General features: G+C 46.4%; 1 protein-coding gene across 1 annotated transcript in view; it reads right to left on the minus strand.

The window, feature by feature from the left end:
* The window catches only part of FAT3 (FAT atypical cadherin 3), a 420,625-nt gene extending 405,158 nt beyond the window's left edge, over positions 1-15,467 (minus strand). Inside the window, exon 1 of the mRNA XM_066989896.1 lies at positions 15,327-15,467. The gene's annotated coding sequence lies outside the window, so the exon portion shown is untranslated. The remainder of the gene's footprint in view (positions 1-15,326) is intronic.
* Positions 15,468-15,778: the final 311 nt, after the last annotated feature.

The raw sequence follows: 15,778 nt of genomic DNA on the forward strand, positions 1-15,778 counted from the left end.
TTTCCACTTTGTCCCCTAAAGAATGGAAAAAATATATACTGAAAGAGTCAGAAAATGGGAGAAGTGCACTCAGGTTTTTTTTTAGAAGGCTCTGGGGAGACCTTACGGTAGCCTTCCAGTACCTAGAGGGGGCCTACCTGGTCTGGTGGGAGGTGTCCCTGCCCATGGCTGGGGGCTGGAATTAGATGGTCTTTAAAGTCCCTTTCAACCCAAAACATTCTGTGCTTGTGTTGTTCTAGGAAAGAGAAATAATTTTAAAAATGAGTGGTTCCAGAGCACTTTCCAAACAATGCGTAACCCTGGTTTTCTCTCATCACCTCCCAAGGTATTGCAGGTATGTGCCAGCACTCAGCCCCAGCCATCCTGCTGACCAGCACCAGTGCTTGTCCCACCCAGTGCTGTCCCTCCAGTGGCATCCTGTCCCCTTCCAACAGCAGCTCAGTTGTCACCATAGTTCCCCCAGTTGTTTCAAGTTTTTTGGATTGAAACTTCACTATTTTATCCCTCACTTAATGAACAGATTTCTACATAAAAATAGGTTATTAATATTTTCTCCCTAAAAAAAAAGGATTGTTAGTACTGATAGATTTAATTATTTTGTATATTGACATTCACATATTCTAAACTGTGAATTATTTTCCTCTTTGATTACCCTAGAATGTTTCCAGAAAAGCTTCACTATACAGTTAGTCCCCCCAGCAACTCTTCCTACACTACCCTACGTGATCCCCAGCCATACCATGATGATCACTGACTCTTTTCAAGCACTTTAAAAGCTCAAGGGCCAGAACTTCACTCATAACCACGTAACCAAATAATGAGGTTTCCCGTGCAAAATGGAAGCATGAGAACGCTCCCTTTCTTCCCTGCCAAACTCCAGTCCCTCTTTCAGCAACCTCCTCATTATGTACAAAATAATTGGACTCCTATCCTTGCGATCATAGGAGAAAGGGGATGGGTGCCGTCACTCGCCCAGCACACAAATGGCTTCTACAAGCTTCAAAGCACGGCACCCCAATCCCAACCCCGTGACCACAGCCCTGCACAGGGGGGTCCCACCACACACACAGCAGCACCCTTGCCTTGTACAGGACACACACAGAGACACTACCTCGCGCCAAGGTCAGCAATCACATGTGCTACCCGGAATAATGTTGTATGGCCTCAATTAATCCTCTCTAGCCCCTCCATCCATAAAACCCAAAGACAACGGGTTTGGCTCGCTCTGCGTGGGAATGCAGGGCTGACACCAGCTCCAGCTTTATTTTCAAAATCAGAATGTAAGATGCTTTCTGAAGTTTTGACTATGCATCCAGTATTCTTTGCTTTACACGAGTAACTCCTGATTAAATCACTGCCTCTGCTTCAGCATCTTTCTTCCAGCCTCACTGTGTGAGAATTACAAGTCTGTCTAAGGTCTCTCTCAGCTCACTGACCTACTTACTACTACAAAGACAGACATTAATAGACTTTTCTTTCTCTTTTAATTTCTGCTAATTCTTCTTTTCTAACTACTGCTTTCCAACTAGAGACTCTCTGGAAGTTAAGTGTGCTTAGCTTTGTCAAGATCTTTGGTCCAAAACCTACTTTCAAAAAATGCAACGCCTACATGCTCTCAATAGCAGACACCTTCAGCAAGGCGCATTAGCAGCTGCTAACCACCCTGGGTCTTCAATTTAAAAGAAAGCTACTAATGACAGTCTCTCTTTTTTACCTACAAAGGCCTTTCTTTACTATTCGTTCACCAATATCCTTTTCTTACAGCCAACAGTACAGTGGCACTGCCAGAGGACGTTGAACCCACCCAAGATGAAAAGTGTGGAATCTGTCTCACATGCTTTCAGCCAGCTAAATGCTATACAGCTAATGTAGGTTAGTCAACACCACCATCACTGTAGTCAAGAGTGGACTGAATCACCTACCGCAGGTGCCCTCCCAGATACCTGGGAAGGAAGGAATCCCACTTGGAGGTGCTTATCATCAGCCCTAGATGATAGCAGCCTCTGCTGCTAGGCTGGGGGAACCAACCCCTCAAGGGTAGGATTCAGTTGTCTCCAACTATGCTGATGATAAGGAGCCCGGAATTGCTTTCTTCGCTGAGGGGCCTCTGTTTAGAGCCTGGATTCAGATGAATTGTCCTCAATTCATCAACTGAGTTGTTTTCAGATGATGCTGCTCCTCTATGGACCAACCCCTAAGTCTCACAGATGGGATTCCAGACTACCTTAAAGTCTAGCTCAAGATTCTACTTTCTCTGTAGTATAACCATTTAATTAACCTTAATTTTTATTCTGTTATTAAGTGTTCTTTACAGGAAAGGGAAGAGCAGGAGGGAATTCTCGAGTTAAATCAACACGCACACCATGCTAACCAGCATGATCTTCGCTTTGCTACCATGATGGAGCTGGGCCAAGATTACACAAAGCACAGATGAGGACATAGATGAGGCATGCCCTGCTGGAGTGACTCAGGACCTACAAGGAGATAAACCAGGATTTCTTCTTTTCCATCTTCCCATAAGTATAACCTTTTCCTTTGTATATTCCCTGCTATACACATACATACGTACTCTGCACAATGTAAAGTCCAAGACAGTGCAAAACAAATAAATAAAAATGTCCAGAGGAAAGGGAGCCCCAAAGGTTGACATCACAAAGCTTTGGTTTTTAGAGAAACGGCAGCTAATTCTCAATTCCAGTAGAACTGGATCAGCAGAAAAAAATGGTGGCAGCAGATGTCATGGTCATCAGGGGGTCCCCTCCAGGCCACATCCACCTGCTCCTGCGTGGGCTCCTCTCCACGGGCTGCAGCTCCGGCCCGGGGCCTGCTCCTGGGGGGGCTCTCCATGGGCCGCAGCCTCCTCCAGGCCACATCCACCTGCTCCACCGGGGGCTCCTCCACGGGCTGCAGCGTGGAGATCTGCTCCGTGTGGGACCCGTGGGCTGCAGGGGGACAGCCTGCTCCACCAGGGGCCTCTCCACGGGCCACAGGGGAACTTGTGCTGCGTGCCTGGAGCACCTCCTGCCCTCCTGCTGCACTCACCTTGGGGGCTGCAGGGCTGCTTCTCTCTCAGCTCTCACCCCTCTCTCCCAGCTGCTGTAGCACTGGTTTTTTTTGTTTTGTTGTTTTTTTGTTTGTTTTGTTTTTGTTTTAAAAAAACATGTGAACCCGATACAGCAAAAGAACAGGGAGCCAAAATCTCTTACACCCACCTCTGTGCTCTTCTGACCCTAAGCAAAACCAGCAAGCACATTAATTATTGGTTTAAATGGAATGAAGTGGTGTATCAACCAACCTATGGTGAAAGGGAGATGAGGTTTATTCTCCACACAAAAAAAGTGTAACAGCCTGCAGAACCAACAAGCTCACCCCAGAGTTTGTCACCTCCTAGACCCGCCAGCTCTGTACTGTCACATTAAATAGAAAGCTCCCACCCAAAAGAAGACAACTACACAATACCTCGAGGCACCTTTTCCCCCCGGGAAGAATTACTGAGCGTTGCCTGTAGCTCAACAAAAGTTTGAAGACAGCAGGGCCTGTAACTTGTTTGACCACTGTCGCCTGTGTGACCATGAAGCAAGTCAATTCAACTGTCTCTGCCTTGACTCCTTTACTTCGAAAATGAGAGTGAATAAGGATTCTGTCCTTACTCATGAAGCTTTTTGAGATTTACCAGTGAAATAAACTACATGTTTGTGGGCTGAAGCTGTGTTCCCAGTAACTAAGTACAACTGAGCCTCCTGAAGGGGCTGGCTGTGAAGCCCTGCAAGCCAACACCAGACAGCAGCAGTTCAGGGCAGTTTAGCAGCATTTTAACTCATTATCAGTCATTCCTATCAGACTGCTCCATAAAACCCCTCCTTCTAAAGAAGGCATCTTCCTAAACATGCACATGTTGAATACCAAGATACATGAAATGTTTTTGGAGAACTCATTAGAGAAAGCTATCACTGGAAGAAATCAGAATCTCATGTATTTACAGTACCACTTGAGGTCTAATGCAAGTCTGTCCATTTAAGTAAAGCATGCTGGTTTGTTACTAATCCCCTACTAAAAGATACAGTTTTCGGAATTACTGCTAAGGGTAAGACAAGCCCACCAGGCCAGCACCTGCATTGAAAACTTGTCCCTGAAAGAGTTTGCAAAGTTGTACATGCCAAGACCTGAGGGTGACAGGTGGTAACATCTCTCTACATGTGAATTTGGGAAATATTCCAAAACTTGTAAGGGTTTCAGGGTTTCCACCTCCCTTCAGTTTCTTGTTTCAGTGGTCCACACTGGGAAGAATGCCTGGCACGCAGACAAGGATGGTGAAATGATTTCCTTGGGGGAACTGTTGGTCTGCAGACTTATTTCCTCATTCCTTAACTACTACATGGATATCTCTGGCTGGATTTGAGAGTCTGTTAGAGAAATAGTCTAACCTTTATAATGTTCACAATACAGACAGCGATGAAGTCAGCTCCATTCAGGGTCCATGCTGAATGCGGAAAGAGTTATTGCTTCTGGAAATGGTGGCAAAACCCTCACTTTCTATTCCTTTTGTCCTCACAGAGACCAACGTCAAAGTCAATCCATTAATGGCCATGAAAAAGATGCTGAGACTTAGAACAGAATCAGTACAGGAAAGCCAGCCAGAAAAAGTCTTTTCTTTAAAATTAACAGATTGACTAGTCCATTGACTAAGCCCACAGGCTAGTGCATTTTTAGCCTAATTCTTTGCTTTGTTTGGCTTATGATAAAATAACATTAATTAAAATGAAAGGCTCTGATTAGCAATCAGGAAGAAGAGATGAGTATAGTCTATGGTGTTTCTGAACCTAGATCTCCACAACCGAATTCCTCACACCTACACCTGCTGGAAGAAGCTGTTCTAGTGCCCCTACTTGCAAGGCAGAGCATGTCACACTCCATGAAGACTGGTTTTAAAATGCTGCTCTGTAAAGTGCAGCAGGTCAGCCATCACTTTGCAAAGAACTCTGCTCCCACCTCAACCCAAGAGATGAGCCTCAGCCTTACGTTCACAGTATCACCCAAAGAGAAGAATGGAAATAGCAAGCCAACCAGCCAAATCTCCCTCATGAAACATGTCCAAAGTGAATCCATCTCTGTCATTTTCACAGGATCTCAGCCCTATGACTTCCTAACAGGCATCTGAAAGAGAGATGCTCTCAAAGACTTGATTTTTTTCTTTGGATGTGAAACCTTGCACTGATTTTATTAAGACATATTTGATCAAATGCCATGCCACAGACAGGCAGCTCTGGCTCTACAAGGCTGTTTTGATAGACCTACTGCTGAATATTACTGCAGATAAAGCTACCCTAAAATCCAGCCCTGAGCTGTCATTCCTGTTACACTCAGAGCTGTATAACCAAGCAAGGCCTTAAATTACAGCCCAGGCTTACATTTTTAAATATTTGTTATAGTTACCCCTGGATACTTTGCTGTGAAACTTGATCAACGTGTTGATATATGCAGAGATTAAGTCATCTAGCCTTTACTGGCAGAGAAATGAACACTCACAAGAAGAAGTCACTATTCTTTTTGTCCAAAATCCAAAGAATTCTTAATCTCAGCTTCACTGCGGTGGATTGAAAACGACTCCTTGAATGCCAAGAACTACTTAGCTGAGAGGACAGTACAAACCAGGACTTCTGCTGACCTCCAGCAACAAATATAGTTATGCAGTCAGTACAATAAAGAGAGCCCACGCATAAAATGTACCCTGAAGGTGGCCAGTCCTATTATGGATAACTTTACAATCACGTTAAGAGCAGCATTATTTGAACTCTTTAAGGATACACCATAGTAACAGATAAAATCTTCAATGCACACACACACTGCAAAAGAACTCCCACTCCACACTGGATAATAATCTACATAATTTCTGCTTAATGATTCCTATTAAAGTCAGTGTATGTCTCTGTACAGCCCCTGAAGGGCATCTGTAAGAATGGCCGTGAGCACACTATGCCCTGTGGCCACGACATGCTCCATGCCCAGCCAGTCTTTTTGCACACAGGTGCTGTTAGAGCCCCCGGCTGCCCAGGAACACCAGCACCCACCAGGTCTACTTCAGTTCACAAGCTCCTGACTCAGTGCAGAGCTGACCTCTGGCTACAAGAGAGCAATTTTGGTCCTGATGGCAATATCTGAGCAACCCTCACGATATGGGGCCGACGTACCCAACAGGACTACCTAAACGAGTAGTGATGCTCCTAAAACTCTAGCAGCGCAGAAATCAAGCAATAAATTATTTTTGATGTAAAAGGCTCCTTGACACTGGTAAATGGACTGGGAATGTCTCACCATGGCTGAGCACTGGGAGAAGAGCATATGGTAGCTGAAAAGCAACAGAAGCAAAAAAGCTAAATTATATGCACAAGTGGTGATCATTCTCCCCTCTTGCCAATGACTCTCTTCATGCAGATGTGATCCATGCCAGTAGGACAGCCTAACACCTTGGGTGTACACTGAAAGCTGACTGTGAGATGGATCCGTTACATATGCAGGGGTAATGGAATGCTAAATTCATTTGATGAATGCTCTGGCTAAAAAATACATGACAAATTATGAAGCCAACAGAAAATATCTCAAAAGAGTTACTGCAAGAAGTGATGTGATTTTCTGCAATAAACATGCTCCTTTAGCCTTTGCTTGCCTATCACAATAACTACTTATTCAAAGCTTCTGGGAATAGATATTAAAATTCCCTTTATTATTATTCTCTTCATTTCTGCAGATGAAACAACAAACTAATAATGTAAGGAAAAAGACATGCAGAAAGTTACCAACACTTTTATAAGAGTCAGAAATTCAAATCTGGTTTGCTGTCAGCAAGGTCATTTTACATTGTTGTCTCCCAAAATCTGTGTGCAGACACTCTTTCTGCTTGCAGATACTGTTAGCTGATGAAAAACTAAGTATGAAAGCACACTCTAGGCTTGCCTAAGAACACCAAACAAAAACATTAACTATGACATTTTAGCTATGCTGAAAATTTCAAGTAGTTATGAGAGCTTAAAAACATTAAACATTTAAAGTAAAAAATAATAGGACTAAAACTCCTCCATCTTTCTCACCCTCCCTATTCCCCAGACAGGTATGTAGCATAGTCCAGAATCTCAAAACTTCCACATTCCTTTCCTCAGTAACCACCATCAGAAACCAGCACCCTCCCACCATTTCTTTGCACATCCTTCGCTCCTCAAAGTTTGTTAACCTTTGCCTAGACTAGTATCCTCTATCCATTCCTTATTCATCTTGAGATCCTCTCTCCTCCCTTCCACTTTCTCCCTAGTCTCCCAACACGTACACCCTACACATGAAAAGGTCAGTAGTGGGGACAACTGATACTTGTTGATGTTCAAGAATCATTTTAGCCGTCACCAAAAAGATCCGAACAGTGGGAAACAGCTCTGGGAAGGATGTCCCAGGATGCAGATTCTGGGAACAGCTAAGGAGTAAGAGAGAAAAGGAAAAGAGCTTGCCAAGGCATTCCCACTGCAAGCTCAGAGGACCAGGGCACCAGTGTGAATCCAGCTAAACCCAACAGTGTAAATTCACCCAAAGCAAAGCCACTGCAAAAAGACCCACCACTTGATGGAGAGAGCCAGCTCTCCAAGCCCCTTCAGCAGCATACACACCTCACCGTTTATTCCAGACCTCACGGTACGGCTGCAAAAGCAGAATATCTGCTTATGCTCCTATCTGTATCACAATGCTCGTTAGTAATGCAATAAACCACACCAAAGGAGCCTTGTGGGCATCTTTAAATATTCCCTGCACAAACCACGCTGGGCAGAGAGCCTCCCAGGCAGACATTTGCTGTGCAAGGCAGAGGGAAGGAGGCCACCAGCCCACTGCAGGGCAGCATGGTGAGCCTGCAGAGCACCATCCAATGCCCCAGAGGTGATCCAAAGCTCATAGATCATTTGGTGAGAGCTGCATCCACACACACACAAATAAATAAATAAATAAATAAATAAATAAATAAATAAATAAATAAATCCAGGTCCCTCAGAAAAGGACACTGGCTGTAGATGAGGTGAGAAACTAAAATGCTGGAAGGCCTACCAAATCTGCCTGTCAGATGCAAACAAAAAAGAGGAAAGCCCTCTCTCTGCATTCAGAAGAACAGCTAAAACCTTGCTGAAATCCCCCGTGTTGCCCAACCTCGGGGCTCCTGCTTGCTGCCCAGCATGCTGCCCCGCATGCTGCCCCTCGCCTCCGCACCATCTCTCCCGCTGCTCGGCGTCTGATCACATTGAAGCCTCTTGGCTACTGAGAAGTAGCAGCTGCTTTTTCACTCTGTTTGCATCCTGGCCCTGAATGAAAACCTCCAGCTTAAGATAATAACAGTAATAATAATTATTATTGTTGTTCCGCCCAATCCTCTAGCTTCTTTGCCAGAGGAACATTTCCTTCTGGGTGGCATACATTTTTTTTCTAGCCCCGGACCACTACAATAATATGGACACCCACCACCAAGGGCAAAGCAAGAACAGAAAATGGTATTTTTTCCAAAGTGCAGAAACAAAGGAAAAGGCTGGGCTTTTCCAAAAGAAACCAGCAATTAGGGTCCCTTGAAGATCCTAACTGTGAATAGCGGTGTTTGAATTTTGGCTAAAAAAAATCATAGCAAGCCTTTTGAAAAAAAAAAAAAAAGTCCATGTAAAACCTCAGCTCTGGATTTATTGACTGCCTGTGTATCCATCACATGCATCGCACTGCAGTGAAAATCCATAAAGATAGGTCATCCCAATGAAACACCAGCTGGCAACTCCACCTTGCATGTGATCACACCACAAAGATGCAGCCATGCAAGCCGTCACTTAACTCACCTGACCGCAGCGTGAGCTGCTGTTACTTAATCATCACTTAGAGGATACAAATGAAGAATTTCAAACACCACATTAAAAAAAAATAACACCCCAGACATGTAAATGTCAAAATTATTAACTAATTATTTAAATATGAAGAGTCAACAAACAATTTCAGCCTGTGGCAGAACAGAGAGACATCCTTTTAAGAGTCTTGGATGCCGTGATTTGTTTAAGGAATATGGGACATAATCACGTTTAATATTAAAAAGATACCAATGCAACATGTCTGATAGCAAAACTGACATTTATACTGTCATTATATGCACTTGTCACTACATTTAATCTGCATTATCATGTGAAGTGCTCAGATGGCTTGAAGGCAAAAGTGTAATGTATGTTCAATGTTATTTAGGAATATTAATAAGCTCCTTTATTTTAAAATGTGAAACATTAATAGTTGTTCTGAAGAGGGCTCACTTTTAACCTTTAACAACACTCAAGTGGCTGCAATTTTTATCAGATTGTTTGGAGTTTGATTTAGTTCAAGTCCTGAAGCCACAATTAAACTTGCAGCTACCTTCTCTCACTAGGCTTCCTCTAACAGCTGGAATAAGCTTTGAAGTCTGCAAAGACACAGGAGAAATGTTATTTACAGCTGGTTTGCACAGTACAAGCAGAGACAAGTTGTGTTGCGCGTTTCCAGGGCTGGTGACAGACCATTTCTCACCAACTCTACAGGAAGTCACCGAAACTATTTTCCCCTCCCCAGATGCTCTACAGGCTAAGAAGCTGGAAATGCTGCGAGGCTGGATTTTAGGAAGTGCCCAGAATAACCCGAAAACAGATATCATTGCAGTCAGCATTAAACCCCACCACTGGCTCCACTGGAGATGGACGTGGCCCAGCTCACAAGCACAAATTCAGGCTTTTAAGCACAAATCCCAAGCACTAACACAGGTTAGGCGGAGAATGGATTGAGAACAGCCCTGAGGAGAAGGACCAGGGTGATGAGAGGCTCAACATGAGCCAACAATGTGCACTTGCAGCCCAGAAAGCCAAACATATCCTGGGCTGCATCAGAAGCAGTTTGGCCAGCAGAATGAGGGAGCGGATTGTTCCCCTCTGCTCTGCTCTCCTGAGACCCCACCTGGAGCCCTGCGTTCAGCTCTGGGACCCCCAGAAAAAGAAGGACATGGACCTGTTAGAGTGAGTCCAGAGGAGGGCCACAAGGGGCTGGAGCACCCCTCCTGTGAAGACAGGCTGAGGGAGTTGGGGTTGTTCAGCCTGGAGAATGCTTCAGGAGACCTAACAACGGCCTTCCAGTACCTAAAGGGAGCCTACTACAGGAAAGCTGGGGAGGGACTCTTTGTCATGGGTGCAGTGATAGAACAACAGGTAATGGCTTTGAACTAAAAGAGGGTAGGTTTAGATTAGATATTCAGAAGAAATTCTTGACTGTGAGGGTGGTGAGGCCCTGGCACAGGTTACCCAGAGAAGCTGTGGATGCCCCATCCCTGGAGGTGTTCAAGGCCAGGCTGGATGGGGCTTTGGGCAACCTGGTCTGGTGGGAGGTGTCCCTGCCTATGGCAGGGGGGTTGGAACCAGATTATCTTCAAGGTCCCTTCCAACCCAAACTATTCCGTGATTCTGTTATTCTAACTCTGACTGCTGAAAGCCACCCGCCTGGAAAGCCCACCACTTCAGTGGGATTTTAAACCCATTTAAAAGTAAAAAGTAATAATAATAAAAAACCACAGATGCATTTTGAAGAGAGAAACCCACTCAGATATCCAGGAGGGGAGGAGGACTTCAGCCCAGAGGAGCCACCCCACATGCTGCCACCTTTCTCCAAGCAGCTCACCAACCAAGGGACTATACCATGGCCTCTGCACAAGCACATAATGACCAAGGCAACATGTCAAAGGAAGTTACACTCGCGGACTGAAAGCTGTACAATTAGTCGAGACGTCATCCACGAGAAAGAAATAAAATAATGTGTTCTCCCAGGCAAAGCCACTGGTGTTTTCTGTTTGTGTTAACTTGCTGTAAGTGCCTGCGGGGTCTGTTCTTTGATTAACTGGGGATGACTGGCAGTACAGGCACAGACACGTTTAGGTAGAATTATTATAGTATCCAAGCTCATACACCAAGAAGGGCAGAAAAGTCAACAACAGCTCAATAAAAAACAGTGAATTTTCCAACACAAAACGCCACACCACTCCACACCAAGGTCTGCTCTTGGTGCAAGAGAAGAGAGTGAAATCAGGAGTTTCTGAGATCAGTTTTAGCATTGCTACTAATCCCACGGAACACCATTTCACCCAAAATGACTCTTTATTTGCCTGTTTTTGTATAAAGTTAACCAAAAGACAAGCTAAGAACACTGTCTCTCAAACCACCACATGATACCACCACCACTCTGGCCCAGCACACAGCAAGCCCTGCCTCCAGCTCCCAGGTCAGCCCTCCACTACAAGAACACTGTCCTTAGGGTTTCGGCAACACAGAGGGCGAAGGACATTAATGGTTATGATCAACTCTTTGAACAACTTGAACCACGCTTAAAAAAATGGCAAAGGATGGAAGTCCACGCAGACCCCGGAGCTGGGGTGTGGACAGTGGCTCAGCGGGGCTGTTCTGCGGCCTGTTCACAGTGCTGCCATCTTCTGCGTCCTGACAGTCCCAGCAGTGTCCAAACCCAGCTGCCACCAACACACTCACCCAGATGTAGCACTGCTGGTACGACTTTTAGGGTCTGATTTGATGCCCGGTACAGTATCTATTATTACCTATACCTGCACAAAATGAGGCCTATACGCTTATCTAAATGAAGTGAGAATTGGGATTGGTTTAGTGTGGATGCATAAATTCTCATAGAAAACAAGCTAAGAGACACTAACAAGCTATAATTTATAACTGTTTAAGATATCGTTGTTACGCATATGCCTCTTACACTAAGGAGAGAGATGCACATGGGACTCTCTACTCTCTACTCACTGTCACATCTGTTTATATTGTCTTTTGTCATCATACATGAAGAAAATGTCTAAAAGTTTTGGGTGAGTGCATGGTAAAAAAATGCTTAGTCCCCCAAAACTGCCTGCCCTGGAATTACAGACACCTGAGTGTTCCCACCATAAACTATTTTTTTCAAAACAAATAACAGACAGATCCAAATACCCTAGTCCCTGTCAATATTTTTGTTGCATACTAACCAATCCTCTTGTATGCCACTTGAAACAACATATTCCTGTTGAAAAGAGTAGTTTTGCTGCATGGCCACGACCTGGAACAGCTTTCAGCCAGCACTGATTAAATGCAAATTCTGATATGCTGCACCACATACCTTCCACACAGATAAAATAGTATCAAACACTTCGCATTTGTCTCTGTCATTTAATATAAAACATTTATCTGGATGCTGTATATATGAAGTGTCTCTGAGAATATCTCTCCAGATCACACACACAGAAAAAAACTCACTCAATGTGCATGGGCTAAGTGGAAATGAATTAATGAACGTACCATTGCTGCGAATATTTAAAGTCTATCACTAAACTGATAATTTGCAAATGCAGAAGCAGAGATGCCTTAGCTGCAGCCACTGCTGGCTCTCTCCAATGCAGTCCCAGAAAGCTTGCAGGTGAAGAGTGCCTGCTCCTTCAGTGCTCAAGGAGAGAGGATCAGGACATGAGCAATGACACAGCCAGCACCTGCCCATGTTTACTTCCACTCTTATTTGCCCTGATTTCCTTCCCAAGAACGCCTTGCTTGTGAAAGGCGCAGCATGACATCCTAAGCGACTTGCACCCTCCCTGCACCGCCAGACACAGTCTGGGTGGCAGCAGAAAAGCAAAAGCTCCCCTAGAGCACACTCCATGATTATCAATAAGGGAGGACTACTTCTGGATGGAAGCTTTGGCACATTGTCATCTATGGCACAATTCCCACTAAAATCAGCGTAACCAGGATTTCACCTCTCCTGCAGCGATCTTGTCTCCCTGCCCGTTCTGCCCTGGGACTTCCAGCCAGCACAGTAAGGGTAGTATCCGTGCCAGCAGCTTTTGTGTTGTGGGCTGCAGGCAGAAGTCGTGAAACCCTTCACATAAGCAATCAAAGGCTCATCAGGCAGGGAGAACTTTTAGGCATTCCCAAACCGTGCGGGATTCCAACCTGCATCCAGAAGTAGGATGTTTCGCATTGGCACACCACGCTAAAACAAACCTTCTCCTAACCAACTTTCTGTCCTTCAGAAAAACCTGACTGTAAATACAAGCGGTATGAGTGCAGCTGGCACGTGTCAGAAGACATCTGAGAATTCGGCACAGAAATACATCTGTAGTGGAACAGCAGCTACGAACTCCTAACAAGCAATGGCTGAGCACCCTAACTCCCTCATAATTGCTCCCTTCATTGTATTTGACAGAAACCATCAACCACAGTACATCAGGTCACAGCAGCACAACTTCATGGTGGGTGACCACATAACCTGATGACCTCATGTCAGAAACAGAGCAAAACAGCACGCAGGGAAATGGGGTAGTCAGACCTTATCTCTGCACAGACGATAACCACACAGTAAAGTAACATGCATTTAAGGAAGCATCCCGTGTACCACCAACACACAGGTACAGGACACAGTCATTAAGAAGCCACTGGATGCTACATCTTGTTAAGAATCAAGCTTAAAAATAAAAAGAAAAAAAAAGAAAAAAGAAAAAAAAAGAGCAAAAGTGAAGAAGTAAAGAAAAAGATGGTATGATTTGCTGCATCAGGGCACGTACAGCCAACCTGCTGATTTTCTACAACTCTAGCACCACCAAAGGATCAGGCAGAGGGATATCCCCAGTTTCCAGCCCTGCAGTATGCTTGCTCCTACCTGGCTCTCTCAACAAGACTCCAGTGCTTTTTGGGTGCAAAAATCACGGCTGTAAACTCTTTCTCAGCAGGCTGGCTCCGGAGGGATCTTTCCTTCTCTCCTTGCTTCTGCCACCAAGTCCTTTCCAAGCAAAAAAAGTAACTTTTTGTTCAACTGGAAGATAAGCGCTCTGTATGTCAGCAGGAAGAAAAAAAGGCAGCTGAGACCTGCCCAGGGTGTTTTGCCATGTTCTGCTTTCCCAGCTAGCGCTTACACCCTCTGCACAAGTGCTCCAGACCAGGAACAAGCCCTCAATGAGCAGAGCCAGTCCGGGCAGTGGCTAGGAAACAGTGCAGCACTTCTCCACATTTCTCATAGCTCACCCTCTCTTGCTTCCTTTGCTGAGAACTCGAACCAGATTTCATAAAGCAAAGCATCTGCTAAATGAGAGAGAAGTTAAAACGCCTATGCCTGTGGAGAAGACTTTTTTTTCTTTTTTTCTTTCTGCTGGACAGAGATTGGTTAAGGATTCGCAAAACCCCGATCAAATGGTGCACCTCTCTAAGCCTGTCTGACAGCGCTGCAAAGGCAAAGCAAACGAGTAAGAAGGAAAGCATTCATTTCTACGAGTCTCTTCCTTTTAACCAGCCTTGATGCTTTAGTGCCTCTGCCGGGATGCCAGCGCTGACTTCCCTTTATGTCCCATTTACTTGCATTTATTTTAATTGGATCTGGGACTAAGGACACTCGGCAACCCTTAATCCTCCCAACAACAAAGCAAGGGCACGAAGCCACCACGAACAATAACAAAAAAAAAAAAAAAAAGAGGAAAAAGACACCCACTGATGCGTTTCTCAGAGCAGCGCGCCTCTCTCTTCCTCCTGCAAATAATCCAGCTGGGTTCAAAAAGTGGGCAAGGAGAGGCTGGATTATTTCCTTTAATAGCACAAGTTGGAGCTGGGAGAGCCACGTTTAACCCATCCCTGGCCGGCGCAGGGGTCCTCCAAGTGCCTGCGAACAGGGAGGGCAAGGCGAGCCCTCCCTTTTGGATGCATGTGGGGAAGAGAGGGAGCAAAATGCGACCAGCAGGTCCTCCACTAACAACCCTCCCTCTCTCCCCGGCCCAAGCAGCTGCAGCCGGTCCCCAGGCTCGGCCAAGAGCAACTGCAGCTGAAGAGCAGCGACAGACACACACACACATACACCCCGTTGCCCTCACCCTGAACATAAACAGAGAGAAAGAGGGGTAAATTTCAAAAAAAAAAAAAAAAAAAAAAAAGCAATCAGGAAAGATTAATACTATTACCAATTCTATAGGAATATGCGCTGGTCTTGCCTGCACGGGAGCTAAAGCCCGGTGCAAAGCAAGGAGCGAGCCGGGGAGCGGCCGCTGCACCTTGCAGGGCAAAGCGGGCGAGCACCCCAAAAGCAGGGGCTGCGGCTGGAGGGAGCCCCCCAGGAGCCGCAGCCGTAGGGGGACGGCGTTAGGCTCGGGGCCGCAGGGGGAGCGAAGTTTTCCCCGAGAGGCAGCCCCCGTGCCCTGCCGAGCCCGTAAGGTGGAAAGTTTCAGCGCGGACCCCCCCCCCCCCCCGCTTTACACCCAACCCGCCCCTTCTGGCACATCCCCCCCGGGTACGCACCGGGCGGCTCAGCTCCGGGGGCTGCCTCGCGCTCCCCCCCGGCGGGCATCCACGCGGGCAGCGGCGGCGGAGCCGGGGCGAGCGGGGAGCGGAGCGGAGCGGAGGGGAGCGGAGCGGAGCACAGCGCAGCCTGCCGGGAGCCCAGCCCGCACCCGCCTCCCGGCCCGCGGGGAGGGACCGCGCCCACCCCCGCCCGCCCACCCTACAAACCCCCAAAGCCCGCTCCCCTCCCCGCCCGGAGGGGCTGCACCCCAAAAGTGCCCCCCCCAACACACACACACTCGTGGTTGGGGTCGCCCCCTGCCCGTCCTGCGGGGGGCATCGCTCCTCTGCCCCCGCGCCGAGAGAGGGCTCCGTGGTGGTCCCCCCCCCGGGTGGGCTAAGGGGGTCCCGGGGAGCAACGCTGGAGCCACGGGCACGGCCACAACTTGCCTGGGGGCTCCTCGCCCTCC

This window comes from Anser cygnoides, chromosome 1, assembly GCF_040182565.1.
Source record: "Anser cygnoides isolate HZ-2024a breed goose chromosome 1, Taihu_goose_T2T_genome, whole genome shotgun sequence".
NCBI classification, from domain to species: Eukaryota; Metazoa; Chordata; class Aves; order Anseriformes; family Anatidae; genus Anser; species Anser cygnoides.